Below are 26,621 nucleotides of genomic sequence, written 5' to 3' on the forward strand. Positions count from 1 at the left end.
TTATTTAGTCATTTTCATTCTCTTTCTTTGTGCTGATAATTAACATATTATTAACAGCATTAATATATAATGTATATATTTACGATTTACATTATTTATAATTCTAACCTCTGCCGTAGGACTTTTGTCCTCATTTTGGGTAAATTAACTTTACAACCAGAAAGCTGATAAATATAAATGACATAGATCTAGTGAAAGTCTTCCAATTTCTGTTCGTACCTCCTTTTATCTAATTTAATCAATTTAAAGTTTTCTCTTAAGTATGCTAAGACACTAAAATAGTTTTTTAATTATAAACAATTGAAAATCCATGGAGTTTTGTAAGTTAATATTTAACACAAAAATAACTAAACTTTATTTTTTTTATTTAACGTTACTAAAAAGTTCACTTTAGCACTTTAAGTTAAAGGTTAATCATAAAGTATTTAAAGATCAAAGCTTAAAAAAGTCATAAGAGAATAGCGATGAAATGATTTCTGCAAAAAAAACATCGACTTAATTTGAAAAATACGCTATTTGAAAAAAACGTAGAGATAAAAAGAAACCTGTGGTACATCGCAAAATATCACAATTCTCATTCATTATTTATCGACATAGAAATGCACAACGTTTTATCTTGAGAGTTGATATAATTTCACCCGTATTGTATGTTTACTCTGATCCGTTATTTGGAAATTATATTGTTTATTATTTCACTCGTCAGATTTTCGACGGCATATATTCGTAATCAATACGGCAGTAATGTACTGCCCTGAAGGGTTTGCGTATTGTTTCCGCCGAAACAGCACTCCGTGCTCAGTGGCCGAACGGCGTCCCATTTTTACGGCAGCATTTGTATGGCAGTTCCCGCAAATGATTAAACGAGCCCGCCGTTCTCTATTCATGTTAGGTCGCTTTACTTCCCGCATTATTAACACCGATCCGCATTAACAAGCGAAGTAGGCCGTTTGCGCAAATAATCCATTTTTTTCTCCCTTTTTTTACACATCACCGTGAAAACGCGATTGCCGGCTGAAATCGAAAACAATTGTGATTGTCTGCAGCGTCAAGCGTAAAGCTGCGATTAGACAATCCATTTTTTTTTTATTTTGCAGGTCAGACGGAACAATATGACAGCTGAGTAGTGTGAACAGATAGGATGAATCATTGAGAATAATTATTGACAGATATACACAATATAATAGTCGCAGACAATATTATTATTATTATATATATATATATATATATATAAATTATATTCAGTAATATCTTTATAAATAACCTTTCTTTTATCATCATCGTACTTGTAGCATTTTTTAATAGAAGAATATTAGACATAGACATATATTAAAGTAACGATTTAGGCTCAATAAATTAAGAATTAATACATTGATAATCAAGGGCAAAAGCTGGATATTAATAGCCAATGACATTTATATTTCGAAAAAGATCCAGACGTTTCGGCTTAACATTAAGCCATCTTCAATGGACCAATACAATTACAATTTAATTTAATATAAAATCACATAATTAAAAATGCAGAATTTCTATTACATATTCGTCATACATCGCAATTGTTGTAGATAAAAATTAAAGCACATTTACGCTGATTCATAAATGTTCATAAAAAATCAATGGTAGTCCCTTGGAAGAAATCCCGGAAATATAAATGCGCTTTGTACAGTTTCCGATATATCGTCGTTGCATTATGCCAAAGTCCTAGTCAAGTAGATTAGAGTGAGAATCCAGTCGTTAATTAAGATTAATCCATTGTAAGGAGGATTCTTCCAAGGGACTACCATTCGATTTTTGACAAACATTTATGAATTAGCGTAAATATGCTTTAATTTTTATCTACAACAATTGCGATGTATGACAAATAATAAAAATTCATTTTTAATTATGTGATTTTATATTAAATTAAATTGTAATTGTATTGATCCACTGAAGATGGTTTAATGTAAGCCGAAACGTCTGGATCTTTTTCGAAATATAAATGTTATTGACTACTAATATCCAGCTTTTGGCTCATTTGCCCTTGTCAATGTATAGACATATATCTTCATAAGATTTGGTTGCAATTTCTTATTTTAGCTTTATTTACTTGTTATCTTATACTTACACAGATATTTGCATATTTAATTATATTCAACATTATATGGCTAAAAACGTATAGAACTTTCTATTGTAATTTAATCGATAAATATTTTCAACACGTAGAAATATAACTACATCACATTTTGGTTACAATTCTTCTTGTTTAAATATGCCTTAAAAACAACGGTTTGGCGACACATTATTTTGCATGCGGCAATTGAAAATTGGTTAAACGAAATAATGAGCCACAACATTTGCTTGATCACGTGTAACACGTCAACAGCTATATAAATACAATAGAAGCAACATGCGCAATTTAATTAGTAATTAATTCAACGGAGAGAATAATGTCGTTGCAACAAGTAACGCGCGCGAACAGTTAAACTGAAATTCCCTTTTCGCGCTAAAGAAATAAATTTTATTACCCGACTCGGCTTCGAGAGGTTCCCTCGAAGGGAGAAAATCGTTAATCGTGGTGCTGCCTGTTTTAAATCGCCATCGCTCATGCTACTTTGTTCTCAGCGTTTACTTCGCTTGCACGTATTTCACGTCGATGGTGTCGTAGTCAGACGAAAGCAGAGGTAGTTACTTATAAGCCGCACGTATCTATGTATGCGCGTAATCTATACGGCGGATATGAATACAAGTAGGGATACTCATCGGGATATCTCAATGTACTATGATGGTACGTGACCTAACTTACATTAGTCTTATCGCCACGGCATTATACCGCCTGTGCGACTGAAGTTGGTAGACCAGAATCGGGTCTGCATAACCGCGGGATCTAAGCTCGATGGACTCCCCACGAAGTTGCAAATCAGCTTACGGTAACACCACGAAGAAAATGCCGCAGCGAATTCGCAGCGAATCTTCGTAGTTTGTGCAGAAATTGTGGCAGGATTGACTGTTGCGGAATCGAAAATTATGTGTTCAGATCGAAAGTTCGATATCAATATGACAATTCGATTACAATATCTTAAAAGTGAAAAAATAAAGAAATTGTATAAGTGCAGTCGAAACATTACTGATTGTTTTCCTTGCAAATATGCAAAGATATGTAATATTTATTATCAGTGAACTAATGTTAAACGAACAATGTTGATTACGAAAAGATTTTTAGTAGCCAAATTTGAATTTTTGCGCGGAAAGAACAATTTTGTTGAATCCAAATCTGAAAATAATTTTTGTTTAATAATCAAAATAATTTTATGCAAAAGTCAAAATAATTGCTAGAATATCAAAACATTTTATAACAATGCTTATCAGTTTTAACATTCCAACAAATTATTTTGATGATTCAACAAAAAATTATTTTCAGATCTATATTTAACAAAATTTTTAAACTTTTCAAAATCGTTCTTTTTGTGTGTTTTTAGATAAATCTATTTATATAAAACCTTACATAAAGTAACAAAATTTCAGATTTTTCAGAGATTGCGCACGACATTTATGGCGGTGTGCGTGCATGCACGTGTATGCGAGCGCGTGTGTATATTTGTGTGTGTATGTATGTGTGTGTGTTTCTGCCTTTAATTCACGGTCCCTTAAAGCACAGTTCGCAAATGAGATTTATTTCCAAGGACGATGAAAGTAGGTAGCGAACTATTAGCATATCTGAGTTCGACGGACGACAGGAAGACGAAGGTGGAACGAGAGAAAAACGGCAATTTCCTAGATAGAAGAATTTATGCGGACACCGGCTCGACCCGTCCGTTCTTACCGCAAGCGAACCATGCAAAATGCTTAACGTCTAGTCACGTAAATATACATAACCACGTCCCAGCGCGAATCAACTCGAACGTAAAATCACGTTAAATCACACAGCCCGTTAAAAAAATCAATTTCTGGAATTCATTTCTGGTGCTCGTTGAATCTATCTCGGTTAATCCGACCAATTCAAAGCAATTTATACCTTATTAAAAATTCAAACGTAGCGATAAGCACTTTCTGATTATACGCGCGCTCAAGAAAGAAGTATGATGCTAAATTCACTGAAATTCTATTAAATCCGCCACGATAAAATATTTCAACTTTATATTTTTTCATATATTTCTTTTATATATTTCAACTTTGAATAAAAAAAGTTTTATATTTAAATATAATTGAACTGAACGTGGTCTATTGTTACTTTCTGAGTAACATATATATATAGAGCATAGAAAATGTAGTAATATTAGTGCAGGGATCAATAACTATAATAATATTTAAACAATGATATTTACAGAATTTAAAATTTTATAGTTTTATCGTTTTTCAGAATAGGTAAAATTAAAAAAATTTATTCTCTTTAGCGTTTTTCAGTGCTTTTCTATTCTGAAAAACGATAAAACTATAAAATTTTAAATTCTGTAAATATCATTGTTTAAATATTATTATAGCTATTGATCCCTGCACTAATATTACAACATTTTCTATACCTCTATACTTCTATACTAATATTACTACATTTTCTATGCTCTATATATATATGTTACTCAGAAAGCAACAATACAGTAAAAAGTAATATTACAACATTTTCTATACTTGCAAATACCAAACGCGTGAAAGAGATATAATATTTTAGAGGTATTTCTATTGTACATAAAATGTCTTTTATTATTGTCGTATAACGTTACAATAGAAAAATGTATTACATGATTCTGTTAACTATCTTTAAACGTTTATTTTCATAATAAAGATTTTATAATATTAGCGGAAATGTTCTTCTTTTTCCTTCGATAATGTCAAGTTTAACGAAATACAACGCTTGCTTATCGCATCGCATTTACGCGTTCTTATTTCAACGACTACGCGCGCGTTCGTAAATTGGCAGAATCTGCGCGTTTGCGACGGGCAGCGGGTGTCAGATAATCTGAATTAAGTTTAAGACGGAAATACAGCGGTACTCGTTAAGGTCTGGCATCGTCGTCGGGCCCCCAGCCTCCGTCAGGAAATGAAAACTAAGTTTTCGCCGCGAGATATTAACGCGCGACAACTTTCACAGCAGAGACGAAAGGCGCCGCCGTGAGTAGAGTTCCTTTTGTTAACGCCGGATATTGGTCAGATAACGCGCTAAATGTGAGACGCCGTCGAGTATTACAGCCGCGTCTCTCGCGCACGGTCTAATCGAAATCCGCGCGACGATCAATATTTGCATTCGATTTATACGAAATGCTAAATTCAACGTCGGAATTATTCTCGGAAAATTGCGCGAGCAGCCGTCTATACCTATATAATCCACAATGACGATTTAGTCATTTGGCGGCATGGACAAAAACGCTTCTCTCTGCGGGGACATTATTAGACTGGCTAATGGAGTTTGAGGTTCGACTCTAACTACCGATGACTGCAATTAGTGGCCGGCTCCGATAATGTCGATGTAATAAAGGTACTGCCGAGCGAATAATGTGAAATCGAATTGCAAATACTGTAAATATTAAACGAGTGGTGTAGAAGCCGCGTGAGTTAAAAAGGCGGAAGCTTACATCACCTGCTTTTCAAGATTTGTAAAATTAAATAAACTTCTCCGAAATCATTCCTAATACGGATTCGGATCAGTTATCCAGGTTTATTCTCGAAATTTAAAGCTATATTAGAAATGCTCTAACTGCATTAACTACACGCCTAGAAATTGTAGTGGAATAGGGAATAGGATTGCATGTAACTCAATATCGGAAAAGTTGTAAAATGCAAATCTCTTGCTCTCGTATTTTTTTAAATTTTCTCACGAAATTGATATTTTTTTTTTGTTGTAAATGTGAGGGTTATTACAGTCGAACTTTGATAACTCAAACCTCTACAACTCGAACCTCTAAGACAAAAAAAAGACTGCAATTCAAATTTAAAATAGCCAGACCTCTACAAGTCGAAGTTTACCTCTACCTATATAAGTCGAATTTTCATTGTCGTTACTTCTATAATTCGAAGTTGTAGCTGTGTGTAACCGTGAGTAATAGCCTGATATTTTGTTTTTACATTTGTCATATGTATGCAATAAATCATTCACTGTTAAATATTGATTTTTTTCCTCTAAAAGCTATTATAACCAGAAAATTATAAACTCTTGTACAAAGTCTCCGTAAGTTAAATTTTTATATGTTAATCCTCTTTTACTTGAATTTTGATAAATTGAAAACTCTATAAGTTGAAAGGTTTTTCTGTTTTCCTTGAAATTCGAGTTATCAAGGTTTGACTGTATTATGTGTACTTTTTATATCTTTCTAATCACACAAAAGTTCAATATTAAAACTCTTACTTAAAGTGAAGTATTACCTAAATATTAAAAACCCTTCTATACATATGTATCTTGCATAACTCCTTTCTCAACCAATATTTGATTCGTTATTGCATTGTATTGTATTATGGAAGAAGCAATATCGATTTGTGTATATGTTTGTAAACTGCGGGAGTTGAAATAACAAACATCATGCAATATAAAACCTATACATATTTTATACCTTTAAAGTATACTACACAAAATAGTGACATACCTTTAAAGTATACTATACACAGAATAGTGATATAAATTGTTTTTATTTTTTAAAAATCGATAATTACGCAAAAGTGTTTACTATCAAATTTATTATTTCAATTTTTTACATGAAAGAAAAGAAAAAAGGAGTATAAAATGTCTATCTATATAATATGAATAACGGTATATAGCAAAATAAAATAAAATTTTATTTTCGATAACTGATATTACTATTTTTCTTGTAAGCATATATTTTGTATCTTATTTTTAATATACACTATGAGTATAGAAAAACTTTTTTCGCCGCAAAATTGATTTTGGATAAAAGCTATAGTTGAACAAAAATTTTTTAATATTTTCCATGAAAACTGAATAGTTCGAAACTAATAAACCTACATTGAACGAATAAATCCGAAATCTGGAGATATTTTTAATAAAAACAGACGACACGTAAAATTTTGGATTAGTATTCACACGCAGATTACATAACCGAAATGTGCGAAAGAAAAAAACTTTATGCAGCAAATAGCCTTTCTCATACTCACAGTGTGAATTCTCGTGAAAATGTGTAACTTTTAGTATCAATTAACACCGCGCGAGAAACGCTTTCGCCGGCGGATACGAGTATAGTCGAACTGGGTCCGAAACTTTTCGCAGTAGATTTTAAAACGCGAACGTGGCGAGAATGTTGCGAATCCGTTAAAATAGTTTGAAGAAATTTCCGCGAATGTTATATTTCTACTAAATCAATATCAACTTGCAATATACTTGATAATGAATAAATAAAAAATCTTTTATTTTAAGACAATAACATAAATACAAATATTAAAACTTAGAATTATAGTTTAGATATATGAATGCAATTAGGATCATAAAACATAACAATTTATTATATTATTTAACACTTGCTTGTTTATTTTTGAAATGTTTTCTTATAACTGTACTGTATAAGTAAGCAGTAATATAATATAATTTAAAATCGTAATATTATAAATATTTGGAATAAGTTAGCGAGAGAAAAGTATTTTGAAAGATTTGAACTATTAGAATTTAAAATACAATTTGATAAAATAAATATAGACATCTCAACTTTAATCTATTTGATTTGAATAATTAAAAGTACTTAAAATAAACTTTAGAGTCTAGCGAAGAGTTTAGCGAAACAAATTGTGGCAAGAGACATATTTTTCCACAAATAGACAAATATGACGAACAATTTTCTAAAAAAGATGGCGAATCTCTTCTGACGTGGTGGTTCAAGGTAAAGAAAGAAGGTTGTCGATGAAAGAAAAGTCCTCGGCAGTCCTTAAGGAGCAAAGTTTCGTTAGTTGCCAGCAATTCTGCTGTACTCCGGGGTACAGTGACCGTGCAGTAAAAGCACAGCAACGAAAATTGCAAACCGAGCGACGTCTTAAGCCGCCACATGCTCGAAAACATACCGTGTGGTGGCCAGACTCGAGAAGTAATTCGGGATACCGTTGGCGGACACGAAAAATAAGCTCTAAGGCGAATTCAACCGCGAAATGCGCTTTAACCATTTAAAATGTAGTCTTAATTTATTGAGAGAAAACTCTAAATTTTTTCACGAATTTCTACATAATGATAATAGTTACCAGATAATTTTATTATTTAAATAATTAATTAATATAAAATCTTTGTGAAACAATTAATCTAAAGAACAGATTTATCAATTTGATAAACTAGTTCTGGGCAAAAGATTTATTTTTTAAATTTATTTGTAGAACTAACATTATTTCTAGATTTTGAAAGAGAAATATTTCTTTATTTGAATATGATAATGTCGATAGTTGCTGCAGAATCTCACGATATGAGACACTTACTGTTCCGTCATGATTTCCTTGTTTCGTGACAAGTATCCACAACGACCCGGATTTGAAGCAAGAGCTCGGGATCATTCCGCGTACAGCATGTTACTCTTTTACCGCCGTAACCGCAACGATCCGTTACACCCTTGTGACGGTTAAAAGTCACTCCTTCTTCCCTCGCCTATTTCTATACCCTGCGAATCTTGGCATGCCGATCGTGTCATACCATTGCCTGATCTTGAGACATACGTGCCACAAAATTTTCCTCGCTTCACATCCCATGTGCTTCAGAATTTTAAGAATTCGTTTCTCAAAAGTTTTGTATTAATAAAGACGCTCATCTTCTGATTTCTTATAAAAAGAACGATAAAAGAGCTAGCGAAGCGTTAAAAGCGAATATGATCGAATATAAAAATTCTCTCGAACGACGAAATATTTTTTTAGGAGCATTTTTCGTTCAGTATTCCTATACGGAAAGAACGATTTTATTGAAAGACCTAGAAATTTTGCTAAAAACAGATCTGAAAATAATTTTTTATTAAATCATCAAAAGAATTTGTTAGAATGTTAAAACTGATTATAGGTATTGCTAAAAAGGTTTTTATTGCTATAATAGGTTTTGATATTCTAGCAATTATTTTGACTTTCGCACAAAATAATTTTGCTTATTGAACAAAAATTATTTTCAGATCTGTATTCAGCAAAATTGTTCTTTCCGTGTATATTTCAAACATGATTAAAAAAGAGTTTCTTACTATGTTTACGCAAAATTAATTTATAGAGACAAGCGACATTTATAAAATAAAATTAATTAAAAATAATAAAATTAATTGAAAATAATACAATATATCAAAATTAATTATGTATGCTGATGATTTTGTATTGCTTTTATTACTATTTTTTTGTCTTGTTTACATTGATTTATTGTATTATGAAGAGACTAAATTACATAAACTACTAAATTTAACCTAATTTTTTAAAGAAAAGGTTAAATGATATTTTCAATACATATTAAGAATATTATTAAATATTCTAACTAAATAAATAAATAATAGTAATATTTAATCAATCATTATTGTGATAAATAGACTTTTAAAATGTTTTGCTACCCACGTGTTTTTTTTTCGTTTCTACTTTTCCGTTCTTCTTTGTCATATTGTCAAATTAAACAAAATCTGCACAGCTCTCTTTACAGGCAGAACTTAAGGAGAAGTTTTACTTTTTGTTTCAGTATCACATACAATGCATTTTTGCATGAGACAGAGACTGATGAATAATTCCTCTAGTAAGAAATACATGACGATAAATCCAGGACTTGACACGAACAACTAGATTTCCCGCAACGTTTTGGTCTGATTGCGTTTTGGTCCGATAGCGAACTCTCTCGCAACCGCATAAAGTAATATATTACCCTGTTTTTCAAGGAGGAAAGATATCTCTAAATAATTTTATGGACGTATAATATAAACCGCTGTCTTCGCTGCTACAACGAGTGAAAGAACAAGCGAAAAACTAAACAAAATGCCCGCGCGGTGTGATTATCATGAAAAGACACGTTTCTAATGAGTGTGTAACGAGAATGTATAGCGAGTTACGCGAGGCAAATATGTTCCCGAGAGTGCACTCTATGGAAGTCATTAAACAATGAACAGCCTTAACTTTTAATATGAACTTTAAAAACAGTAGAACAACACGTCAGAAGATAACTGGAAAATATGTGACAGAATATATGAGTTTATAGTTTCAAGTGCGATGACATAACAATTTGCATCTGTTTTATAACAATCAATTACATGTCCAAAAATAAAAATTTCTCTGAAATAAAAGAGAGAGAAATTAGAATTTAAAAAAATATAATTAGCATAATATAACTTTTAAGAAATAATGTATACAGATTTATTTTGAGTTGCACGTTTACGGGTTTTTTTATGAATTTAAAATACAGTGAATTTATTAAAAGGTGTAACTTTAAAATGATTAAATGTATTAAATTAAATCTTGCAGTATGCTCGAAAATTAAGATCTTAATTTTTGTTAACTGTTTGATTTCGAGTTATGAAATTACATTAGTGTACTTAAGCGCGCGCTGAAGGACTTGGAAAAGTAAATCCTTGGAAATTCATCCGCAAGAAATAATATTAACTAATATTGAAGTTACACTTTCCAATGTAAATCAAACATCGCGTAATGCATAAATAAATTAATACGTACAGTAAATTCGTGTCAGATCACGAAAAGAGTAAGACGAGACCAAGTCACGCGCATTTTATCTTGCTTATGCTTATAGAGAGAATTGCGCGAGCAGTGCTAACAGTTCTTGATAAACTAATTATAGTTCATGCCGAGAAGGAGAAGGGTAAGAGAAGGGACAACCTCATCTTCCTTCTCAGCGGCGATAACTTTGGTCCAAAGTTGAATTCCGAAATGTCGCTGACTCCAATTTGGAATTCATGCGCGATCCATCTTCATCATTAGCAAAATTAATAGTAACCACGAAATGTAGGTATAAAGCGAGAATATTCTATCAATATGATCATAAATTCGTGTTTATATTAAAAATTCATAAAGTTGCAATTTAACTGTTATAAAGAATATTAATCAATATCACAATGTTGCGCTAATTACAATCACGTAGAAGTAAAATCTTCGAATAATGGTAAACGAAATGATTATGAATCCAAATTTTTATTGACAAGTTCAAAATACTTTCTTTCTCTAAAAATTTCCATATCACTTATCTTTTTTTGTTCAGTATTGTTACAATACAATTGTTCAACATGTAAATTGAAATATCTTTGATCCTATGTCATCCTTTGTACTCTGCAAAGCTTTGTTATTAACTTATACCGTGATGGAACGTTTTGTTAAGTGAACAATTTCTGCGGGCAAATTTTCGGCGATCACGATATTCAGAATACCTCACGCAAGAAAGAGAGAGAGAAAGAGAGAGAGAGAGAAGAGAAAAAAATAATGATAACGAATAAAATGCAATTAATAAACGTCGACGGACTATCTCGCGGCGATGAGCACCTCTAAATTAGCTATCGATTTCGCATGTGTGGTCGATCGCCGTCGTGTCGTTAATGGAACAATAATAGGCGCGTCGTGCGCATATTACAAGGACGCACACGATAAAATTATAGCGCGGTAATTAATGTGCGTAGCTTTGGCGGATATCCGATCGAAAATTATATTCTCACGAGTGTTTTACGCAACTGCACCGCAACGCATAATCTATCGAGAACGGATTTACGCATAAATCATAAGACAACAAATTATCGCTGATAATACGAGTGGAGCACCCCCTGTTTTCTCGAGAACGCCTGCGTAACTGCAAACCATTCCAATACTGTGCGGTTCGAAACCGACCTCCAGCCCCAAATTTCTCATCGAGAAATTATATATTACATCGACATTTACCTAATACAGCTGCGGTACAATAGATATGTGGACCACAAAAGCTCGGAATAACTAATCCTATATTTATGGTTACAAAGTTTAGAATTGGCAATCTTCGAATTTAAATAATTGATTTTTAGTATTGATCGAATCTCTATTCTCTATTAGTAAAATTCTCTATTAAAATATAGCACATATAAATTGAGTTTGGTTAGAGAATATGATCTTTTTCATTCGTCCTTCTAAAATTTGTGCTGCTGCTTTAATATCATCATTTTCTTTTATATTTTAGATAACTAATCAAATCTTTTCCAATTATAGCTCTCTTTCTCTCTCTTTTTTATCCCTTCCTCCCTCTCTTCCCCTTTCTCAATTTATTTTATTTCATTATTTATTTTATTATTTAATAAGAAATTTTTAACTTTACATTATTTTAAAAATTAAAATATATTTCTCAAATTCTTTTATTTCTATATATATTATATATATTTGAAAGGAAAATAAAGAAATATATTAATACTTTACGCACATTCAAAACAAAACAAAACAAACAAATAAAATTTTTAGATATTTTTTTGTTCAAAAATTGAATGTACGCTATATTGAAAAACCAAAAATTCCGAGATAAAATTCGATGCACATAAAAATAAAAAATTTTAATCTAATATAAACGCACTTTCTGTTTGATTAAATCTATTGCCTTAGCTTACTTAAATATAGAATAATTCTTAACGAAACGGATACATGTATCTTCAAATATCAGCTAAATGACGTAAAAACGGAAAATGTTATAAATTTTCCTTTCACGATCAATCATAAAGTAAAATTAGATGATCACTGTAGAACAAATATCTCCAAATGTCTTTAAATTATTCAAACAAATGATTATTTAAGAACAATAAATACATTAAAGTTGCAAATAACTTTTAGTGAATTCAGTAAAATTTTTTTTCAATCAAATCATTATTTTTAAATGCGGTATTCGCGTTGCTATTTTTCCGAAATAAATTTTTGCAAATCCAAATAATACATCTCCCGTCGGAGCGACGGACAGACGTACGCCTTTTGTATCACAAGTGTCAACCTTTCACGTTTCACGTTGGAGCACTATCGCAAGGGCACAGGTAGAAATCGTCAACCGTCTAGCGATCAACGTCATTCATGCGAGGGAAGCGCTATAGGAAAATAATAGTCCGCGATTTGACTGATTTATATCACCGCCGTGCGCGAAGTGCGCGAACGTTCGCTGTCGGCGATCGCAATAACGTGATGCTGTAATATAAAAAAAATCTACGAATAAATGGCTTTAAATAGACAGTGCTCTTAACTTTTCATCCTCTTACATTATTATGTTAAATGATTGCTGAAATACCCGTGATTTTTTCACGACAGAATATTTTAATGTGTTAATTCAATTTTTAAAGTTATTCTTATCAGACGTATCATATTGTACAACAATTGTATTACATGATATGACATATTATATCGTTATTATTGTATAATATAGACCGCTTCATAAAGCTGTATAAATAATCGCACAAATCATCGATTCATTAGTTCTAACGTTTTCATTAAGTAAAAATTCAAGATTATCAAGAGATCTCGTTAAGTCGGGCACAATCTTTGTCTACACTGTTTGTCCAGAGAGAAATTAAGAAACCGTATTCAGCGCGTCCCGCATTTGTAAATCTAATATTTTTAAATTGCGGAGATATTTAATTCCCGGCAATTAATTAGAAAGTAAATTAAAGCAGACGCGATGCGACTGGTTTCCTTCTCGCTCGAGTCGTAGTATGTTTTTATTTAATGATAGACACGGGTGTTACACTTTCCTCCGTTACAATTACATAATTAAGCTCACTTCGTCATTGGACGCGAGACACTAAGCGAATGAGTACGCATCGACAGACAGTATTCGCGAGAGCTCTCGGGCGTATCAATAATTTACGGGAGCATTCGGTGCCGCCAATTTTACTTAATTAAAGAGTCTAATCTATTACCGGTACATTGAAGCATAGTTGCAGAATAGATATTCTCACTGCGTAAAATAATGAATCTGACATCGAAATATTTCCCACTTCTTCTATCGCAATAATCGTAATTTAGTAATGTTGTTGAAATCCAACGATTAGAATGTAACGAGAGAATAAATTAATCCTTTGTTTCTACATATATCATTTGTGTTCATATACTTGTGTATCGCAATTCTTTTCCATATGCAAGCTGTTCCATAGAGCTTCCGATTTAAATTTGAATAATTATCTAATAAACTTAAAATATACTTTTGCACGCGGTTTGTTGAAACTAGAATGTGTATGTAAAATCACATAGAAATATTACAAGCACCAAGATCTTACCATATGATCGGTATTGGCCTTCTGTCAATTTAATTTATGTTACAGACGGTCGAATATATACATATATATATATATATATATATATATATATATATATATATAGTATATAGTTTAGATACGTTGGCCTCAATACGTTATACTTTAAACATATCTTCGATTGTTGTAAATGAATATCATGTCTCGGTGGTCGAGCTGGTTAAAGACACCCGCCCCAGAAAATCGAGAAGTCCCAGGTTCAAATTCTAGCTGAGGTAATATTTTTCGCAACAAATAATTATTAGCATATAATCGCGGGGAAGGGGAATTTTATTAGATGCTGATGAGCATCAGTATTTATTAAATTGATTATCAATTTAATAACGTGATAATACAGTTCTATTTCAAACAATAGACTGCATTGAATCCGAAAATAACGGTACGCGGTTTGTTGAAGCTAGAATATGTAAAATCAATATTAGAAGCACCAAGATCCTGCCATATGACCGGTATTGGCCTACTCTCAATTAAATTTTGTTAAAATATACTTTTTCTTAAGAAAAACTTTAAAGTAGATTACACCCAAAAAAAAGTTCTACTTATAAGCGGGAAATTCCTTTAAGCATTTCCTCTAAACAAAAAAATTTTACGTAAAACATATTCCTCAGCTATAACGCGTATTTATCTATAAAGAAGCACATGCGCTATAATCAAAAATAAATTCTCATAGTAATTCGATATTCCCCTACATTTTAGAATATCTTCTTGAGCCGTATATAAGAGGAAAATCTTTTAGCATCAAGAAGATATTGGTAAAAGATAGAATTTTTTTTTTTGGGTGTATATATTATTAGATGTCTTTGTAATTAAAAATTGAATTAAAATAAATAATCAGAATTTGTTATTCTCACTTATTTAATTCTTATTTGTACAATTGTGTTATTTAATGCTTTGTCATGAAAATTATGACATTACACGAGATACATTCTAGATAAGAAACATTTTGGTAACTTTCGATTGTTCTAATAATGTTATTTTATTAATTCATAAAGAATAAACTTTAGATTATAAATAAATTCAATAACAGAGCACGTCAGCCTCGCAAGGTGTCTGTGTGTAAACCAATTTATATAAGTATTATATGATAATACTCGTACAATATATATGTTACATGAGCGAACGTTTCGACTTTTCGTTTAGGTCATCTTCAGCGCAAATAAATAACTGAAAAATAATTACGAAAGATGGAAGATTTATATCGCAAAACTCAGAAATGAGTACTCGGATGATAAGGTTTTTAATCCGAAAAAAGGCCACCAATCGCAAAGGGAAGAGAATTGGTTCATAATGCATTATTTTATAATTTGTAAAATGAAACTAGTATTTTATGGAAAGTATAACTGCACATCGCTCTCGTAGATCGAACAATTCGAATCAATCGATGCAATTCTCTTGTGCCAGTTCCGTGTAATTTATAAAAGAACAGGCAAGCGTTATTTCGCGAATTAAAGCATCCCTTGAACAATTTACGTTATAACTTTCTGACGAGTTTAATCTGTTTTCGTGGTTCGCACGTTAACACATCTTTCATCACTCCGAGAGCTTATAATCTTGGATGCTTTTATCACGCGTTAATTTCGAAATTTACGAAAATTCCTTTATCTCTCCGCGCTATGTGTACATACATGTTCGAACGTATACGTGCTGGTAGAGTCATAACTTTTCGCAATAAGCGACGTTACGGTTGCCATAACAGCGAAACTGCACGATCAGTGCACTGAATCAACCGTACGATATTATGACGAAACTGGGATCGCGCGGCAACTTGGCGACGTTAAAGACAGAAACGGAAGTTCTTAACGAACGTTGTAATAATGATACCGGAATTTATGAGTTCGCTTCGGCCAGCGCTGCTACGAACTTTCTGACTGATTTAGGTAACCGGGATAGCTAATCAAAATTCACCATGTATACAAAATTGAAAAACTTTTATATAAAAAAAATCAAAACGCCAATTTTAATTATATTTTTAAGTTAAACAAATATCTATATTGTGTTAATATCTCTATATCTTGAAAATATCTTACATAATATAAAGTGAATACCACATACATTTATGTATTGATGAATAAAGAATTAGTCAATAATATTTTCTTGCCTGTTTTCTTGCATATAAATATAATTATATTTATATATGCATAAGTTATAAATTTTTAATACAAAAAATATGCATTTTAAAAATTAACGTTAAATCTAGTGATTGATTTATCAAATCGTATTAAGACGTTTACATAAGATATTACACGGGAAGAACGATTTTGGTGGATACAGATATGAAAATAATTCATGTTGGACCATCAAAATAATTTTGTTGGAAAGTCAAACTGATTGCTAGAATATCAAAACGTTTTACAGTAATGCTTATCATTTTTTATTTTCCAAAAAATTATTTTGATGGTCTAACGAGAATTATTTCCAAATCTGTATTCACAAATTTTTAAACCTTTCAGCAAAATCGTTCTTTTTATGTATAAATTCTTATATTACGGAAAATATCCTTTCTTATTCACACTTTCGAAATATCACACGGTTTTACATATAAAATATTTGTTTATAAATGGACATGCTTTATTTGCAAAGTTTTTTTTATGAAAATGGACTTGCTTTAATTTTTAATAAAAGTAGTAGGTTTTGTAACAGTAGAATTATACCATGAATAATATCTGCACATTATTTTAAAGCACAATAGAACACAGAAAGAACAATTTTGCTGAATCCAGATTTGAAAATAATTTTTGTTCAATAGTCAAAATTATTTTGTTCGAAAGTCAAAATGATTGCTAAAATATCAAAACGTTTTATAGCAATACTTATCAGTTTTAACATTCCAACAAATTATTTTAATAATTCAATAAAAAATTATTTTCAGATCTGTTTTTAGCAAAATTTTTAGGTCTTTCAACAAAATTGTTCTTTCCTAAAAGCTACGTAGAAATTACATTTAAAAGTTTATAAATAAATTATAGTAGCCGAGATTAAAAAAATCCAATAATCCGAACTATCTAAAAGGTTCATATATCTTTGAAATCTTTGACACTTTTCCGAGGCTCCCAGCAATGATCTCGCCGGATTACGCCCGATTCGGAAACTGACTTTGATCACCCCCACGTTCGTTACCAAAGGATTTGTACTTGGTAAAAGTTATACTTGAATTACGCGGAATGATTTCTAAGGACACGCGAACCCACGGCTGCCTCTGACAACGTCGTTATCGGTAACAATTCCAATTTACCGGTGCCATTTGGCCCGCTCGATATCGATCGAACGACCCCTCAACCCCTCGTTCCTCCCACGAACTTCTCCTTAGAAGTCGTTTTAAATTGAAAAACCGGAGTATGCGGGGCCCAAAAGACAAAGAGGCGAGCGAACGAGCGAGCACCGCGGTACCGCCGATTTGTGGATCCGACTTTCCATTAGCGAAATAGCATTTTCTCCTTCAGTCGGTCGGTCGGTCAGTCTAGTCGGTGGGTCGATCGCCACTTTCAGGCACCCCTTCTCGCACTTGTACTTATCCCATGCAGCCGGCAGTGTTCAAAAATCAGAAATCTAAAGCCGGGAATGTAATTTGTTTTCAACAATCGATGCGCAAAGAGATTATGTCACCGTCTCTCTCAGCGCCGTTATTATTTATAACAATTCTCTTTTTCCGAAATTTGCCGACAATCTCGTGGGAATCTAGAAAGATTATATTATATGTCAACCTTCCGGCTCGAAATAAGACACGGATTATGCGGCACAAATAAATTATAAATAAGACGCTGTCAAAAGTGATATAAACCGGAATGATATGGAATTTATCAGTCTAAATCAGATAATTCCTATTTCATTTTTCCATATATTGGAATAATTTTTGAAATATTCTGATAAGCTAAAAATCGAATAATAAAAAATTAAAGACGCAGTAAATTTTTGACAACTTTTATATACATTGATAATAAAAGATTTAATTATACTTAATCCAATCTTTTATTCTATTAGTATTACTATTAATATAGGAGATATACTTTATGCTTATGTCGAAATTTAATTGTAATGAATAAATGTTGAAATTATTAAGTGTGCCGCGTCTATCTCATTGCGATGTTAATGACATCAATTAGTAGTTCGTTTTTATTCAAGATTCCAGATTTTAGGATTTTCTCAATTAATTTCTAATTATATGATAATAATTGTAACTATAATAACATAAACTGTCAATGTAATACTATTAACATAAAGCCGAACAGATGCACTGCTCAAAGGATTAATTAAATGCTACTACAGAGACCAGGGACAAAAGTAGTATGAATTTTGCGTTATTAATTATACAAATATAATATATTGCATAAATTTACAAGGGATATATTGTTTAATTACAGAGAATGCGTAAACTAAATTTTTAACAAATTATCAAATGCAACTGCATATTCTACATGTTTCTACAGAATAACGATTTCAAAATTTATGATCATGTTTTGTGTATTTGAAATTCTCTGACAAATTTGTAATCGAAATTGTCTTAAAAATATAATCAGTAAGCGCATGTTCTGTTGCATTTGTATAATATTCAAGATTAATTAATTTTGTAATCTGATTTTACATTAAGATGTTTTTTAGATAGAAACTATCTCAAATTTAATGATAAATAATGTCACTTTAATATTCATACGATTTAATATCCGGCAGAGTCTTTAGTTGAATTAACGCAAGGATTTGTTGAATTCATATTGAACTAAATTAGCTAAACAATTATAAAGTTAAAAACGTTTATGTCTCAATAAATTTCTTAAGAGAACCTCAATTCTAGATTAGTCAGAAATTTTCATCTAAAGCATGGATTTCGATCATCGAAATTTGAGCTAAACTTCACACGTACCATATTTATCAACTTAATTAAAAGCGGAATTAAAACAGAAATATAATAATAGCCAAAATAATTCTGCAGTATTCTTCCCGGCCTCTGAAAAAATTCATCCGCTGGAATAAAACGCGAAAATATCTCTTACTCACCTAACTGCTCTTAGTCTGGTAGAGATGCTCGAGGTCCTTCATTTCGCCGTGACAAATCCGCGAACAAAGTCGGAGTTATTTGTTCGTGTGTTCACATTACACAACTGTGGACGCACTGAAGGTTCCGAAATAATTAAAAATCACCGACTGGAAAATGTCGTTCCCCTCGCACCACTTAATTCCGAAACACACTCGCACGCGCGACGTCTGATTTAGTTTCTCGCCGTTGAGACGCCGCCTCGCGACTACATGATCGATGTGGACCTTCGACGAATCGATGTACCGTCCCGATTAAATCAAAGGACTGAAATCAAAGCAGGGAAAGGATAACGAACTCTCTCGTAATATTCTTACGCCGAGATTAATTCGAGTATTCGCAATTACATTCCAATTGGTCCCGATTCCCTCTGCGTGAGAAACAATCAACGTTTTCCGGGCACAATAACGAAATTTATGTCAGTCGCAGTTCCCTTGCGATTCTCGTTGCACACCCTTTGTAAGTTAATTACACGTCGAGGTCTCGATATCGTATAATATCACCCGCACACAACTCAGCCTTTCGATTTTTCCGCTTTCAGCACGATATCGCGTCACCCGATCTTTGTCCGACGCGTCCACTCGATACGCCGATCACACAATTCTTGTCCCTCGAAGGACTTCCATTCAAATCGCCGATTCTATTTCCACGACCAGAGAAACACCCGCTCCGAAACCGTGCGCGCCGAGGATCGGGCGGTGACTGAAAGCGTCGCGCGGTCTCGCGCCCTGCATTTCTGTCCTACTCCACTCTGACTCTCGCTCCCTCCCTCACGCTCTCCCTCGCTCTCTCTGGCGCGAGACTCCGCTCTCTTCACGGCGCACGTTCTCTACTTCTCTCGCTCGCGCTTACGGGATAAGGAAGAATGTTCCCCGCAGCTTCTCTCTATCCACTATTTCATCCCCGTGCAGATTCAACCTTCCTCGCTTTTTCCTTTCCCTCTCTCTCTCCTCTCTCTCTCTCTCTCTTTCTCATTCTCTCTTGCTTCTTCATTATTTTATCGTCCTTGTCTTACGCATACATCGTTCGTTTCGTTTCATCTCGCGAAATAACTCTGCCCTCATCCTTGTCTTTCCCTTACTCGCGCGGCATCCCATACGCACGTATCCACCCTCTTGCTCATACCTTTGTCTCATCCCTTCGCGTCCGGTGCACGCGCGAGCATCCAACGTAGAGTGCCACGCCTACCCCTTCTGTGTACGTGTCATTGATGCGAGAGGGAAACTTAGCTTAGTCCCAAGCTTCCGCGACGAACCGGCTTTTTCGTTCAGCGAGTAAGTTTCGTCGAGTTACAACCATGATTATGCACAAACGGAATATAACACATTACAAATAATTCTTTACAAAAAGAACTCATAAATCTTATTAAATGTAATTACGTATATACGTATTGTTGGTGAAAATCAAAGAATTTATGCGGAAATTAAGAAATGAAGGCCAAAAGTAGAAAACTGCAAGTTTGTGATTCAGAATTGAGATTTTATAGCTTACAAGTTTAAAGTCGTATTGCACAATATTTCAGAACTGTGAAATATCAGGATTTATATGCTGAGAAATTTACAATCAAGATTACATTTAAATTTTAAATTAGTATAATAAGCGTATGCTAATTGTTATTATCCCGAATGTACCTCCTTACAATATTTCCCTGTATTTGTGCAGGCTAACATTCTTTGCCTCAATCTTGACATAGTTTATGAAAGCAAGAATAGTATTTCAATTTTTCTTTTATAAAGTTTTATAAAGTGACATAGAGGATCTATCACTGTCATTTATTCGAATGCGGAAATTTTAGAAGAAAATCAGATTACTTTAATTTTAATTTGTAAATCTTTTGCAATTTTTTATTTATTATGGAATAGAATAAGTATAACATAATTTTGTTATTAAATATTTGAAGTATTTGTTACATTTCTGCATGTATAAAATTTTAAATAAATAAAAATTTAACATAAAATAAAATGTTGTTTAATTAATGAGTAATGCACAAACACGAACTATATGCTTGGATATATCTAATTTTTTATTATTTATTTATATTATAAATATTTAATTATACAATACAATGTACCAATGTGACAAATAAACTTTCAACAAATATGTATTTATAAAACATCTTCACGAAAAGAATGAGTTACAGGAAGATCTAAAAATTTTGCTGGATGCAGATCAGTGAAAATAATTTTGAGAGATCATTAAAAGAATTTTATCAGAAATTCAAACTGGCTGCTAGAATATCAAAACGTTTTATAACAGTGCTTATCATTTTTGAGTTTTCAACAAAATTATTTGATGGTCCAATAAAATTATTTTTAGATCTGTTTCTAGCAAAATTTTAAGACTTTCTAACAAAATCATTCTTTTCGTGTATTTTTTTAATACTAAATCCAGCTTAATAATACTTCGTATCATACTTATTTAATCAAAATAACAAGAAAAAAATATAATAATATAATAAAAATATAATAAATTTTATAATATTTGAAAACATAAAAATTATCAACACACTTAGAAATAAATCTGTACAAGCAGCAATCTTATTTAAGAAAATTTTAAAATTATTTAAAAAAATTTTTAATTCATTCTTTGATTATATTATTTCTACTACAAAATTTGCAGTTTCAAAGCCTTTTAATAAATATGAATATTAAAATATTAAAAAGTGAATGTCAAAAAGTGTAAATATTAACACTCAAATGAATTTTTTGACAAAGGAAAGTTCAATACAAAGATTACTTAGAGAATGAATTCCAGCTACTATATACTATTCGCGATATCCTGTATATTAAATAGTCGTCGACGTGGTGTGACACTACCATTCATAAATGCCATTTAAAATCAATTTTTCGGCATCTACACGTCGACACTTTCGCTTCCGGTCGATACTGCACACTAAAAATAGAGAAAAGGATTGAGGGGATGGATTTCTGAAAATTCTATCGATATGCGTCAGCATCACGAGAAGAATGCAATGGAATGCGATTACATTCTTGTATAAAAGGAACAAGATAAAATAAAATTTATGTATAAGAAATTTAAGGGAAAATTTGTTACTATATTATTCTACAATTTATATTAATTGTAGAACTAATATAATTATCTTATGTGTCGAATATTTGAATATCAAGAAAATTTCTTATATCTTATGAAGATACAATTAAAATAAAAACATTCCTTCTCTGAGAAGAGTGACATAATATACACATAAGTTTATCATTTTTTTTAAATGTATTTTTTGTATAGAAGATTTCTTGAGATGATTGAAACGTTTAAAATTAATAGTTCCTTGTTTTATATAAAAAGCCTCTCTTTTTCCTTTCGTATTATAAATCCGTCAGTAATTTATTTAAAATTCTGAAATAATAATAAGTAATATACTATCAGATTGGTTGTGACTTAATTATATTCAATATACATCCATATTTTGCATCAAAGAACTCTTTTTAGAAAAAGAGTTATTCATATTTATGACAATATAAGGATTTTAAAGAACAAAATAACTTAATGCGTTTAAAAAAAAATTGAAAGAATTATAAATGTTGAAAGATAGTAAAGAAATATACAATCTAGTTATATTAATTTCGAAAATATTGTATTACCAATGACAGATGCTGCAAAAGTGTATAGCTAAAACTAATACAAAACTGATAGATACTTTTACTTCAGTGAAATCATTCTTTTTAAATTTTCGAACTTGGAAGAAAAATTCTGCTGGCATTCATATCAGCGAATAGTATACTCGTGAACCCGTAGGATGCATAAATCAGACGCGGGTGTCTGCGTAGGGCGAAGCCGCGTGCCAACTACGGTCGACCGTGAGCGATGACGTAACGCACAGCCCTTCGAGGGACGCGACTGCAGCTGAGCAACATCTCAATGGTGCAACCCCTAGTTGGGGTAGGTCAATACGCGGGTGGGTAAGATACATTGGGGTCGCGATGGAACGCGTCGATCAGACCGGCTTTCCAACCGTTTTTGTTTCAATTACTTCCATGTAATCAGGGATGTGTAACATTCTAAGGACTTGATTCGAGATCACGGCTATCTCTGAACGCATATTTCAATGAATAATAAACGTCTTTCGATATCGGCGGAACACGTGACAATTTAATTAAACTAAAAATATATAGAACTAAAGTATAAATATTAAATTTAAAAATTTGAAACTTTTGTTTAATATTTATTATCTTTGTTACCATTAAAAATATATTTGTGCTGCTTCTTTTATTTGTACCGCCGAATAATTTTGCTTCTAGCACTTAAATAAAGAAAAATATAAGATTAAAAAGATTATCTTGTTCGCAAATATTACGAACAAATAAATCTTGCTTTTCGTAAAGTTACTTTAGCAAGATCAAAATGCTCTTTTTAATAATATTATTGATATTCTATGATATCTATTATTAATATTATTAATAATTTTATATAGAAATATAATTTTCTCGATAACACAATTAACATAAAAAAGTACGAATAAAAAAATTCCTCTATTAGTGAAATGAAGCAGAGGAAGTAGTAAAAGTAAAGATTTATCAGACATACATGATCACTAAATATTGCCACGAAAAACAACACATAAACTATAATTAAATTTATTTTTAATATATATATATTGATAATTTTATATAAAAATATAATTTTCTCGATAACACAATTAACATAAAAAAAGTACGAATAAAAAAATTCCTCTATTAGTGAAATAAAGCAGAGGAAGTAGTAAAAGCAAAGATTTGTCAGACATACATGATCACTAAATATTGCCACGAAAAACAACACATAATCTGTAATTAAATTTATTTTTAATATATATTAATATATATGTTGTTACGTTTGTATATATTAATATATATATATTTTTTTTCTCGATAACACAATTAACATAAAAAAGTACAAATAAAAAAATTCCTCTACTAGTGAAATGAAGCAGAGGAAGTAGTAAAAGCAAAGATTTGTCAGACATACATGATCACTAAATATTGCCATGAAAAACAACACATAAACTATAATTAAACTTATTTTTAATATATATTAATATATATATATTGTTACGTTCGGGGATCATTTTTTATTACTCATACTCGCAACCGAGTGAAATGAATCCGTAGGAAATGAATGTGACACTTGACAAAAAGCAACTTTCTATATTATGGGTGCTTTTTGTTTAATGATACAAGTCGACACAAATGTCATTCTATCCTTTTTGTTATTCAATGAACAACAAAGATGCAATGATACTTGTGTTGGCTTGTATCACTAAATGGAAAGCACTCTATATCATGATACCAACAAAAGAGATCGTTTATACAGAGCAGATCAGAGCAGATCACGTTCGAATGAAACGACGCCTCATCTTCAAATTTAATGGCGACCGCACATGACATGATGCATCTGAGTTATTTGACAATGCACGGTTCGTTATCCAAGAAACATTCTTCTTATCTTCTTTTCGTCAACATTCCGATTCGACCCATTCGAGATCAACTCGGCGCGAGCATAATAAGACATAGGCGCAGACGCTGCAGGCATAATAAGACACATATGTATATACACGGTATATCTTTTTAAATATTTTATTGATAGAGTGAGAGAGAAAGAGAGAATAAGTATATTCCGTTTATTTTATCAATGAGTTGCGGTATTTAAATTAAGGGGGAACACCACTGTGACGGCCGAAAAAAAAGGCTATTTTCGTGAATTTTTTTTACGATAATTAATAAGTTGTATGAATTATTATCTTTACATATTAAAAGTATATATTTAAGATTTTATTTAAAAAAATCATAAACTAATGTTAATATCTGCGGCCTCCGTCTTCGATGACATAAACCTCTATTGGAAAAACATGGGTGCGCAGGCGCCCGTGATGCGTCTGAACGGGATGTCTAAAATCAAAAATTCTTTTTTTATTTTAAAGTATGTAAGTGTACTTTCAGTTAAGCGTACGGATTTTTTGAAAAAATAATTTTTAACAAAATGACACTCTTTTAAAAAAAATAATTCGCTATTTTGCGAAAAAAATCATTACTTTTCTAAATTATTTTTCCAAAAATAATTATCCGATTGAAAAAATCGTACGCTTAACTGAAAACAATTTTGTTGTGAACATTCTGTCCAAAAATCAAGTCATTCGGATAAAAATTGACCGAGATATGCAAGCGCCCAGCTACGAAAACATGGTTTCAAGAAAAACGCGTTTAAAATTTTACGCGGCCGGGCGTATATATCTGAACACGTGCTATTTTATTACATATTTACTATAATTCCATTGTGAATTTCAACATAATATTTTAAGGACATATTTTTAAGACCTCAAACATTACAAAAACACAAAAAAAAATTTTTTTTAACTCGTCACAGTGGTGTTCCCTCTTAATGAAAAATCGTCAAATAATCGCATAATTTCATGTTTTTTTCAACATTGCATAGTTTTTATATTGAGTAAATTATCCAACATGTACATTTAAACCTCTGTTGCTACATATAGCGTGCTATCTAGTACTAGTATCATCACTGGAACATGCCATGTTTGCTTGCCGCACCTACTGTGTTCCTCTATCGGATGTACATGTTCCTCGAGGACGTTATAATTACTGCAACTATTTTGGAAATTCGTGCCGAGATAACCGACCGACTAGCCGTGACAAGATTGTCTTCGCACAAAACCGCATTATGAAGGACATTGGCGCTTATCTCTTATTCCAATTATCAGTGCTATCATTACAAACGTGTGCAGAATGCCGTATAATTCGCGATACACATATACTTCATACAATATTATAATAATAATATTCTAAAGTGAAACTTAAAGTAGGGGAGTATAGCTTAATTTGGTCAACTTTTTTTTGAACGACTTTAAAACTCGTATTTTTTCGAATTTCATGAAATCAAATAAACCGTTGGAAAAGTAAAAACCTAGCGCAACTTTTTCTCGAATATACCTACCTTCTATCTCATCGCAAAAAAAAATATGTTTATTTTCTCGAAACACAAAAAGTCGAGATTTTTTTTTTTCATAGCGTAATTTGGTCAACCGTATAAATCCTAAGAATTCTTAAGAAATAAATCATAAAATACAGCCAAAACAGCATATTTTCAAATTTTAATTATGTTTTAATTAATTTCATTAAAAAAAGTACAAAAACAGCATATTTTCAAATTTTAGTTATATTTTAATTAATTTCATTGAAAAAAAGTACAAAAAACACGCGAACATTGAAATTAATCTTCTATCTGCGAGTGCTCAGAATCGCAATGTACGCAGATGTAATAACCGGCTGTTATGTTTGCGCATTTCATACAAATGATGCAGAAGTCTTCTTATTCCGAGTCAGAAGATGATGGTGCACCGCCCGTACAAAGTGATTGAATTTTTATTAAAAGATCATCGTCGCTAATTGTTGAAAAATCGTCGATCTGCTTATCAAGCTGCAAAACATACCGATTCAAAATTG

The 26,621-nt window shown here is 31.8% G+C and overlaps 2 protein-coding genes across 2 annotated transcripts in view; one reads left to right on the forward strand and one right to left on the reverse strand.

The window, feature by feature from the left end:
* Nucleotides 1-19,861, reverse strand: part of LOC105451861 — a 294,443-nt gene extending 274,582 nt beyond the window's left edge. The window contains exon 1 of the mRNA XM_011692558.1: nucleotides 19,134-19,861. The gene's annotated coding sequence lies outside the window, so the exon portion shown is untranslated. The remainder of the gene's footprint in view (nucleotides 1-19,133) is intronic.
* LOC105451860 overlaps nucleotides 1-26,621 on the forward strand; it is a 149,701-nt gene that overhangs the window by 49,357 nt on the left and 73,723 nt on the right. The gene's annotated exons all lie outside the window — the stretch shown is intronic.

The sequence above is a fragment of the Wasmannia auropunctata genome, unplaced genomic scaffold (genome assembly GCF_000956235.1).
Source record: "Wasmannia auropunctata unplaced genomic scaffold, wasmannia.A_1.0 LD336042.1, whole genome shotgun sequence".
NCBI lineage: Eukaryota > Metazoa > Arthropoda > Insecta > Hymenoptera > Formicidae > Wasmannia > Wasmannia auropunctata.